Below are 11,776 nucleotides of genomic sequence, written 5' to 3' on the forward strand. Positions count from 1 at the left end.
CAGAGATTCAAGTGCAGCCTAAAAAGAGGCTTTCTGGAACTACAAAATGTGATTCCCCAACTATACAGTTCAGTAGATGAATTGAAGGAAAAGATGATCACTGCTGAGACCCAAAATAGTGACCTGGAAGAGAAAGTAAAAGAAAACTCGCAGAGCACAAAGTCGAAAATACTAAGACAGGGAATCATGAAGGAAAATGTAAGAGACTTGTAGATCCTGAAGAATAAGAAGTCTTCTAGAAGAAGAGGGAAGAGACAGAGGAAAGGCAGTAATATTTTAAAAAGATAATAGAAAAGAGATTTGCTGAGCATAACTGCTATAAGATTTAAATAATTTAAAAGATGCAAAGAGTAACTGTTTGGAAATTAAGAAATATACTCCTAGAACACCACTGGATCAAAAGTGAAATTACAAACTACCTAGAAAGCAATTTAAAAGAACACTTTATTCTAAAACCTACTTGGGGCTTCCCTGGTGGCGCAGTGGTTAAGAATCCGCCTGCCAATGCAGGGGACATGGGTTCAAGCCCTGGTCCGGGAAGATCCCACATGCCACGGAGCAACTAAGCCCGTGCTCCACAACTACAGAGCCTGTGCTCTAGAGCCCGTGCACCACAACTACTGAGCCCGCGTGTGTAGAGCCCATGCTCTGCAACAAGAGAAGCCACCGCAATGAGAAGCCCACGCACCGCAACGAAGAATAGCCCCCGCTCGCCACAACTAGAGAAAGCCTACGCGCAGCAACGAAGACCCAATGCAGCCAAAAATAAATAAAATAAATAATAATAAAAAAATAAAAATAAAAAAAATAAAACCTACTTTGCACAGTAAACGCCTTTCTCAGAAAAAAAATTATATTCTTAAATGTCTTCAGTATTAATGAACAAAGATAAAGGAACTTAGTATTCATCTTAAGATATGTGGGAAAGAACCAGAAATTAAAAAGAACTAGGAAAAGGCTTTAACAACAAAAAAGATGGAATTAATGAGATAGTCAAAACTTGTTCTTTGAAAAGACATATAAAACAGATAACCTTCTTGCAAGTCTCATTAAGGAAAAAGGGAGAATAAATATTGACAACACTGGAAATGGAAAAGGATACATAAAAGATTTAAATAATTATAAAATGACACTACATTAAACTCTACCGCAGCAAATTTGAAAATTTAGCAAAAAGGGATGATTTTTCAGAAACCAAAATTAACCCAACAAAAAGTGTTGAATAGGTCAATTATCAAAAAAGAGATTGAAAAAGTGAATAAATATCTACCACTGAAAAAGTCATCATAACAGAGTGGTTCAGCTGTTTTAATTCAACTTTTTTTAAAAACAAGTAATTTTAATATCATTTAAACTACTTCAGGCCATAAAATAGAAAGAAAGCTCTTTAATTATTTTTTCTTCCCCAGCTTTATTGAGATATAATTGACAGATAATATTGTGTACGTTTTTTTGTTTGTTTTTTGGGTTTGTTTTTTTTTTTTTGGCCGTTTGGCTTGTGGGATCTTAGTTCCCTGACCAGGGATTGAACCCGGGCCCTCAGCAGTGAAAGCACTGAGTCCTAACCACTGGACTGCCAGGGAACTCCCCAACATTATGTAAGTTTAAGATGTACAATGTTATGATTTGATACACATATATTCTGAAATGTTTACCCAAATAAGGTTAGTTAACCCAGCTTTCACCTCACATAATTACTATTTTATTGTTGTTGCTGTTGTTATAGTAAGAACATTAAAGCTCTAGTCTCATAGAAACTTTAAAATATTCAGTACCTTATTGTTAACTATAGTCTCCACATGCTGTATATTAGATCCCTGGAACCTCTTCATCTTATAACTGAAAGTTTGTACTCTTTGACCAACATCTAACCATTTCCATCAACCCTCAGCCCCTGGCAACCACCATTCTTCTGTTTCTATGAGTTCAATGTTTTTAGATTCCATATACAAGTGAGATCACATAGTATTTGTCTTTCTCTACCTGACTTATTTCACTTAGCGTAATGCCATCAAGGTTCTTCCATGTTGTCACAAATGGCAGGATTTCCTTCTTCTTCATGGCCGAATAATAGTCCATTATGTATATATACCACTTCGTCTTTATCCATTCCTCCATCAATGAACACCTGGGCTGTTTCCATGTCTTGCCTATTGTGAATAATGCTGCAATGAACATGGGGATGCAGATATCACTTCAAGACAGTAATTTCATCTCCTTCAGATATATACCCAGGAGTCAAATTGCTGGATCATATGGTAGTTCTATTTTTAATTTTTTGAGGAACTTCCATACTGTTTTCTACAGTGGCTATACCAATTTACATTTCTGTTAACAGTGCACCAGAGTTCCCTTTTCTCTACATCCTCACCAGCATTGGTTATCTCTTGTCTTTTTGATGATAGCCATTCACACAAATGTGAAGTGATATCTCATTTTGGTTTTGATTTGCATTTCCCTGATGATTAGTGACATTGAGTACCTTCTCATGTACCTGTCGGCCATTTGTATGTCTTCTTTGAAAAAATGTCCATTCAGGTGCTTTGCCTATTTTTTAACTGAATTGTTGGGGTGTTTTTGCTATTGAGTTGTGAGTTTTTTATAGATTTTGTATATTAATCGCTTACCAGATATATGGTTTGGAAATACTTTCTTCCATCCTGTAGGTTGCCTTTTCATTTCGTTGATTGTTTCTTTTTCTGTGCAGAAGCTTTTTGGTTTAATGTGGTTCCACTTGTTAATTTTTGCTTTTGTTGCCTATGTTTTTGGTGCCATATCCAAACAATCATTGTCATGACCAAGGTCTAGGAGCTTTTTCGAATTGTACAGTTTCAGGTCTTACAATTAAGTCCTTAATCCATTGCAAGTTAATATTTGCGAGTGGTGTAAGATAGAAGTCCAATTTCATTCTTGTATATGGGTATCCAGTTTTCCCAACAGCATTTATTGAAGAGACTATCCATTCTCCATTGAGTATTCTTGTCTTTCTAGTGGACTCTCGATTCTGTTTCATTGATCTATGTGTCTGGTTTTATCTCAACACCTTACTGTTTTGATTACTATAGCTTTGTAATATAGTTTGAAATCAGGATGAGTGAGGCCTCCATCTTTCTTCTTTCTCAAGATTGCTTTGCCTATTCAGGGTCTTTTGTGGTTCCACGTGAATTTCAGGACTGTTTTTTCTATTTCTGTGAAAAGTGCCATTGGAATTTTGATAGGGATAGCAATGAATCTATAGATGGCTTTGGGTAGTATGGACGTTTTAGTAATATTAACTCCTCTGATCCATGAACATAGGATATCTTTCTATTTGTGTTATTTTTAAGTTTCTTTCATCAATGTCTTTTAGCTTTTGGTATATAGATTTTTGGTTAAATTTATTACTAAGTATTTTATTGTTTTTGATGCACGGTAGTGGAGATCAGTGTTGGGAGAAAGGCTGGAGGTGTACAGGTGCACAGATGCTGGGTCTAGCTGCAGGTGAGCCTAGTGGTGCCAGTGACAGGAGACAGGGCCAGATCCAGGCCCACAAGCAACTGCAGAGGCCCTGGCTATCAGTGTGCACTTCCACAGCTATAGGATGTTGCCACAGATGCACACATGCCAATGAAGGCTGGTGACGGGTGTCAGGCCCACAGTGTGCAAGTGCACAGCTCTAGGGTCTAGCCCTGAGAGCACACACAGTGGCGTGGGTCAGCTGTGGGGGTTCTAGGTTTGCGCCTTGCACTCCTGCAGCCACAGAGGCCTGGGCTGGCTGCCTGTGCAAATTCAGGGCTCGGGTGGGAGCAGGGTGAAGGGAGTGGGGAGGGACTCGGATGGCTAATGTCAGTAGAGGCAAATAGCTGTGGGGCAAAAGCCCAGTGAAATCTGTAGGGGGTTTATGGCGGGTGTGTTGGCCACTGGTTTCTTTGGTGGAGAAAGCTGGGGTCATCTACAGAGCAGGTCAATGGGAACCCCCTTAATTCTTTTTTAGGAAGCCAGTCTAAATTTAATATTCAAATCTACAAAGGAGGCAACAAAAAGAAATCCATAAACACTCACTTTTAAAATGTAGATGCTGGGGACTTCCCTGGTGGCCCAGTGGTAGAGAATCTGCCTTCCAATGCAGGGGATGCGGGTTCGATCCCTGGTTGGGGAAGATCCCACATGCTGCGAGGCAACTAAGCCTGCGAGCCACGGTTATTGAGCTCGCATGCCACAAACTACAGAGCCCACGTGCTCTGGAGCCTGCACGCCACAACTAGAGAGAAACCTAAGCAGACCACACACCGTAACAAAAAGATCCTGCATGCCTCAACAAAGATCCTGTGTGCCGCAACTAAGACCTGACGCAGCCAAAAAAAAAAAGGAAAATAAATAAATACTTTTAAAAATGTAGATGCTGAAATTTTGAATACAACATTAGCAAATACAATCCAACAATCTTTCAACAAAGTAAAATTATAGCTACATAGGACCATAATTCTTCACCATTCCTTGTGTCCAAGAATTTTTACATGTGATTTTGGAGTTCCTGCCATCAACATGGTATACATTTCCCTGCCCATTAACTTTGGGATCAGTCAAATGCCTTTGGGTGAATAAAATGAAGTAGAAGGGTACCACTCCCCGGGCTAGGCCTCAAGAGGCCTTGTGCATTGCCGCCTCCCTTCCTGTGCTTCTGCCTGCTTGCCCCACAAGGAGGATAAGAGTCACCTGGGGCAAAGCTGCTCCCACCACCACAACCTGAAGCAAAGCAGCCCCATCAGACCAACAGACTTACGGCAACAAGCAGAGCCACTCAGCTGAGCCCAGACTAGACCAACCAGACCCCAACTAACCTGAAGAAAACATGAGCAGTAAGAAATGATTGTTGGTTTTGAAGCCACTGCAATTTTGTCTGGTTTGTTTCACAGGAATTACTGACATATAGGATTACATTTGGAAATGCAAAGGAGGTTCAGTATCAGCAAATCTATCAACATAATTCATTACATCAGCAAATTAAAGAGGAAAACTGTATGAATAATGATATCAAGAAAGGCTTAAAAGTCAACTGATAAAATTCAGCTGCTCTCCTAACACATTTCTAAGTTAAATAGGATTAGAAGGAAATTTCTTAAAATAATACAGGTTGTTTACCAAAAATGGATGCCAAATATTATCCCAAATGGCAAAACATTGACCTATTTGAATAAAATTCAGAAGTAGACAAGAATGCCTCTTACCCCCATTATTATTCAACATTGCCTTGGAGATTCTAGCTTATAAAAAAGGCAGAAAAAAAAAGAGAGAAAGAACTAACAAATATCAGAAAAGGCATCTATTTCTTCGTCTGCTAGTGGCATATTTGTACAGCTACCCAAACAAAACACTCTAATAAAATCTGTGAGAATTATTGAGAGAATTTGGTATGGTAAAGCATACAAGGTTACTATACAAAACAAATAGTGTTTCTCTATTCAAGCAATCAACACCAAGAAATGAAAATGGGAAAAATCATGTTCATAATAATGAAAAAAACCTATATAACAAAAAAAGTATCAGGCCAGTATGAAGAATTACAATAGCTTACTGAAGGACATAAAATCTGGAAAAAGGGAATGAATTAAAGAATCATAAGACTTTATATCATAAAATGTCAATTCTCCCAAAACCAATACCCTTTTTAAAATTCCAAGTTAAATTCCCAACATGATTTTTCAAGGAAAAAAGAGGGAATTTATTTTTACAGATGGTCCCCCATTTATGATGCCTCGACTTACGAGTTTTCGATTTTACAATGGTGCAAAACCAATATATACTCGGTAGACAGAGAAAGACAAATATCATATGATATCGCATATAGGCGGAATCTAAAAAAAAATTATACAAATGAACTTATTTACATAATAGAAAGAGACTCACAGACTTAGAGAACAAACTTATAGTTACCAGAGGGGAGGGGTGGGGTGGAGGGATAGATTGGGAGTTTGGGATTGACATGTACACACTGCTATATTTAAAATAAAATGTCTTTCCATTAAAAAAAAAAGTGATTTTGCTTATGAATTTTGATAATATGAATATGTGGTATATCTGTGAACCTTTATATTAAATGTTTGCATTTATATAGATATAGATATAGATATAGATATAGATATAGATATAGATATAAAGAAACCCTACTTCGAATTTTGAACTTGACCTTTTCCCGGGCTAGTGATACGCGGTCAGATACTCTCTCGTGATGCTGGGCAGCGGCAGCCATGGCAGCTCCCCGTCAGCCACGCGATCACGAAGGTAAACACCCGATACCCTTACAGTCATTCTGTACCCAGACAACCATTCTGTTTTCACTTTCAGGACAGTATTCAATAAATTACATGAGATATTCCACACTTTATTTTAAAATAGGCTTTGTGTTAGATGACTTTGCCCAGCTGTAGGCTAATATAAGTGTTCTGAGCACGTTTAAGGTAGGCTAGGCTATGATGCTCTGTAGGTCAGGTGTATTGAATGCATTTCTGACTTAGGATATTTTCAACTTATGATGGATTTATGAAGATGTAACCTCATCATAAGATCAGGAATATCTGTATACATAATCTTAATACTTAGATGGAAGAATAAAAACCTTAGAATAGCCATGAAAAATAAGAATAATGAGAGAGAAATATCTTAACCAGATATCAGATATACCCTAGCGTCACCATAATCAAGTCAAAACATGGTAGTGGCATGGGAATAATAGGCAATTAGATCAGAGGAATGAAATAGAGAATGCAGAATTAAGTTCCATATATAAGCAGTTAATACATGGCAAAAGTATCATTTCATTTTAGTGGGAAAAAGATGGATTGTTAATGAACAATAAGGATGCAACTGGCTATTAATTCGGAAGAGTAAAAAACTGGACCTCTATTTTACGCCCAAAATCAGTAGTTTCCGGGTAAAGACATATTTAAATATAAAAACAGTAAAAGTCCTGCAGGAAAATCTAGGAAAATACACACGCAACCTAGGAGTGGGAAAACCCTCTTAACCAATCTTTAGAACCCAGAAGTTATAAAAGAAATTTAACTATACGCATTTTTTCAAAATTTTGCCACAAGGCCCAATAATTAAAATCAATAAAACAAGAAATTGGAAACAGCTGCACACAGTGAGTAGATGAGGGGCTTATAGCAATAATATAGGAGGAGGTCTTAGAAATTGACAAGGAAAAACAACCCATTCAAAAAATAGGGAAAGGATATGAAGAGCCACTAAGTAGCAAATCCAAATGGCCAAAAATGTTTTCAAAAGATACTCAGACTCATGGATAGTCAGAGAAACTCAAGTTAAAATAACAATGAGATGACCTTTTTCATAGGACTGTTAGAACTTAAAAAGAGCAGAAAGATCAACTGCTGGTGGGATTGCAGGCAAAGGTGTACACCATACATTACTGGTGGAACTGTGCCTTTGTTACATGCGTTTTAGAAAGCAATATGGCAACATTTAATGAAATTTAAAACAACATGTATACAATCTTCAACTTAGCTATTTCATTCCTGGGAATCTGTCCCAGAGTAAGAAAAAAAAGTGCAGGTAAGGGTATATATACAAAGGTGTTCATTGCAATGTTGCTTTTTAGTGATCAAAAAAAAAAAAAAAAAAATGGAAGCAAAGTGAATGTCCACTAAAAGTCGAATGGATAGAGAAGTTGTTCTCCATCACAAAATTCTGTGCAACCATTAAAAAGAATGAAACCAATCAACTGCAGTTGACTTGTAGGTTTTGTTGAATGAGAATAATAGTAATAATGCTAATAGCAAACACTCACATATAGCGCTATTTTAAGTGCTTTATGTACTTTAACTCAATGAATCCTCATAATAAACCTATGAGATAAGTACTATCATCATCCTCATTTTCCAAATGAGGAAACTGAAGCCCAGAGAACCTAAAGTCACACAGCTAGTAAATGGTAAGAAGAATAAGATCCAGAAATGTTTAAGTAACATGACATAATTTTTGTAAAATAATCTATAACAAAAAAGATATATTCATGTGTCTATGTGTACATATGCATGTTTTATATAATTATATGAGAATAGAAATATGGAAGGATACATACGAGGCTAGCAATGCGAGTTATATATTTTTATATAATTACATATTATATATGTGTTTAAGTAGATTACAAATAATTAAAGAGCCACAGCATTTCAATAATGGACGATTCTAGAGGAGCTGCAGTTGCTACACCAGGTGAGGCACAGAAGGGAAGTCTGCCCCAAGTGAAGCCCCTGAAGATCTCCATCACCCAATGTCTCCTGCCCCGCCTCTGCATCCCTTGGCACTATGCTCATCCCTCCCTTATGGCAGAACTACTGTATTTAGAAATGCCAGGTGCTTTCCCATCCTACCTAAGCCAAGAGACTTCCTGGAATCCAGTCATCATTGTGCTCTGAGATTTCCCAACCACAGAAGGCTTCTCAGATCCCTTTCTGGTGCATAAATCTCAGATTTTGGGCATAGAGACGGAGAGGATCTGCCTCACATTCACCTTTCTTAGGGAAAATAAAGCTTTATCTTGGGACAGTTTCTATCCTCGCTTCATCTACTGCAAGGTGATTTAAACTTTACGATTCCACTGGCACTGCACACTCAGGCCTAAGGTGTTTACACAGATAAATGGACAGAGATCCCTCCTCCCAAGGAGCGTGGGTTCTTGAGAAAGGATATATCTTTTATATTAGGCACTCAGTGGATGTTTGTTGAGTGAGAGAAATGATGATGTACAGAAATCATTCAAATAAAAGGTAAAGAGTGAAGTATTAAATTACGATCTATAAACAAAATGCTTTGGGAGTGGAGAAGCATGAACGCTTTGAGAAATGGTTTCATAAAGAGATGACACTTGAGCTAGATGCAGTGTTTCTGAAAGCGTGGCAGCATCAGACCCTCTGAGGCACAGGAGAACTCCAGACCTGCTGAATCAGAATCTCCAGAAGTGAGTCTCAGGAGGTGGTATTTTAAAGAAGCCCTCGGAGTCCTTCTTTTGCATACTGAAGTCTAGACCACGAGAAATGGGGCAGATTTGGGTGTGCAGAAAGGTAAGGAAGGACACAGCAGTCAAAGGCATTAGCAAAGTGTCCAGGCATGGAAGCAAAATGGAAAGATGAGGAATGAGATTGGGAAGGTGGGTGAGGGCTAGAACATGGAGGGCCTGGGGAATGCCAAATGAAGTATGAACTTTTTCCTGAAGGCAACAGAGAATCATCAAGAGATGTGGGACAAAGAAACAAATGAACAAAAACAGGAGGACCTTGACTTTCACAGTGCCTCCCAAATCTGACCATGCATCAGAATTATCAGGATGGCTTGCTGAAAGTCCAGGTTCTGGGGCTCCACTCCCAGACCTTTTGAATCTGAATTTCCAGGGATGTGGCCCAGAAACTATATTTTTAAACAATCTTTCCAGGTGATTCCTGGGCAGCCAGCCTGGCATTGGTTCATGAAATGGAGTATGGGAAGCATCGCTTTACTGAAAAATGCATTCCTGAAAAGCTGTTTGTTCATGGAGATTTTCTTAGCGAAGTCATTTGTTCAAAGTACTAGACAAGTGTGCTATTTAGAGGCAACATCCAGCAAATCGCCTTCTCTAGAGTGTTTCAATAAAACAAATACCCAGTTTGAATGCAAAACCCCTGACAACTTTCAATAAAATGTGACAACGCGTTTGGGTGGTAAGACCAGCGCCTGGTATTAATGGTGCCATGTGGTCGCACAAATGCAACATGGGGAAAATAATTCAAAACATTCTAGCTTCATCTAGCTTTGCAACAACATGAATGAACCTTAAAGTATTATCGGAAAGGAGAAAGCACTAGTACGATGTGGTGTCAAGACAACCACGGCTTCAAAATGGAAATAGCCGCCATGTGTATCCATTTTGAGGTCACAGGGAAAGCTGAGGCAACACTCTAGGTACAGACCAGGTCGTCACTCAACCCAACTCATGCTCCTATAAGGAGGATTAGACAAGATGACTTCCAACATTTTTCCTCTAGGTTTAAGTTTTTTTTTTTTTTTTTTTGGCCTATGTGGCTTGTGGGATTCTAGTTCCCCCGGGCCCTCGGCAGTGAGAGCACGGAGTCCTAACCACTGGGCCGCCAGGGAGTTCCCTAGGTTTAAGATTTTAAGTTTATGGTATTTAGACACTCATCTACCCCAAAGATGGGTGAAAGGAAGAAAAAGTAGGGATATAATGTTCAAGTATCAGTCAGTAATCCATTCTTCTACAAAATGCACACAGATGATTCTGAGTCTAAAGATTTGTTTCCTCCAGCCATGTAATATTTTAAGATTGTAGTTTTCATTTAAAGTAAGCATATCTGTTACTAAAGTGTCTCTTCGTTTTCATGAAAACACCTTGGTTTGGCAAGCTGGAATGCTGGCATAGTACTTTGCATAGCAAATGCTCAAAAGTTAACCTTAAAAGCAAGAAATTGTTAGCGTTTAACCTTCCCACAGCCAAGGCAGCTTCTTTTTCTCTCAGAGCGCTCCTAACCTCTCCCCCAGAACTTTCCAGCTCCCCTTCAATTCCAACTCCTTCCCCAAGGCCCATTGCTATAAACAGACTAGAAATCAGAGATGAGTCCCGACAGGGGTATTGCAGGGAGGAAAGGGAATCCAAGCAAGTCTTTTGTGCACCTGGGGTGGATTCCCTCTGTCACAGGGCCTGCCTGAACTACAGGAATCTCTGCTCTAGGCAGTTCTGTGTCGCTCTCTGTCACTGTACAGCAGAAAAGGTAAACACAGATAACCAGTGCCCTGAGCCAAGTTCAAATTCTCAGCGTTAGTAACAGGAGAGGAAGGACAAGGCACCTAAAAAAAAGGCAACTCTAAGTAGAGATGTTAAGAAAGGGTTAAATTTAACAACTGAGGTGCTTTCCTGCTGGCTAATATCTTGGCTTTTGGGCAGGAGGGTGCAAGGAAAGGAAATAATTGACAAACATTACAGTGTGTTGGGAGCATGGACTCAGACTTTTATTCCTAAGCTACGTCCTGCCCTGACATTTGCCTCCCTGACCCAGGCTGAGGAAACCTGGGCTGGGGTTACCCATGAGGATCACAGTTCCAGTAGCATTTCCCCCAAGGAGTTTGGTTTCACCTACCTTAGAAGTGGAGATGCAATGGGCCCGGTGGTGAGGAACAAGCAATATTCCACCATGGACCAAACTCTTAAAGGGACCTGTTGTTATTAGTGCCGACGGTCACGCGCTCCGGGGGGGAGGAAGCTTCTCGGTCATATCATCACCATGCGTGTCTGAGATTTGCAAGAGTCTGCATCTGAGCCAAAGCGCCCCCAGCTCCCTAAGCCCCTCGTGGTTTCAAGAGCTCCAGGCAGGACAAGCAAATAGTCCAAAGTGATGGCAGGGGTCAGTGGACCCCGTGCGGTGCATATCAGACTGTTCTGAGGAGTGGTAAGTCACAGGGTCTATACTGCAGCTATTTTTAGTGAAACCAAATTCCTTCCCCAAGTTCTCTTGCTTCCAACTTGTTCTAAGTGTAGAAGACCAGCTGTGGTCAGATCATCTTACGGGACCAAGGCTCTGTCAAGGCGAAGGAAACAAACCAGGGAGGTGGAGCTAAGAGCTGGCGACTGCTGGTGCTTTGGCTTCTCACTGTCTCAGGCATCTGCAGAGGAGGAGCCTTTGGAAAGGAAAGTGTTACCACCCAGGGGAGTGGGCATTCCCCTCCAACCTGGCAGAAACCTGAGAGGTAGATGACATCAGAGGGAAAAATCGAGAAGTTGGCAGTCCTT

At 39.7% G+C, this 11,776-nt stretch overlaps 1 protein-coding gene across 2 annotated transcripts in view; it reads right to left on the minus strand.

Annotated features, from left to right (window-relative positions):
- FGF13 (fibroblast growth factor 13) overlaps nt 1-11,424 on the minus strand; it is a 523,122-nt gene extending 511,698 nt beyond the window's left edge. For both annotated transcript variants that reach the window (XM_059911316.1, XM_059911317.1), the window contains exon 1: nt 11,127-11,424. The gene's annotated coding sequence lies outside the window, so the exon portion shown is untranslated. The remainder of the gene's footprint in view (nt 1-11,126) is intronic.
- Nucleotides 11,425-11,776: the final 352 nt, after the last annotated feature.

This window comes from Balaenoptera ricei, chromosome X, assembly GCF_028023285.1.
Source record: "Balaenoptera ricei isolate mBalRic1 chromosome X, mBalRic1.hap2, whole genome shotgun sequence".
Lineage (NCBI taxonomy): Eukaryota > Metazoa > Chordata > Mammalia > Artiodactyla > Balaenopteridae > Balaenoptera > Balaenoptera ricei.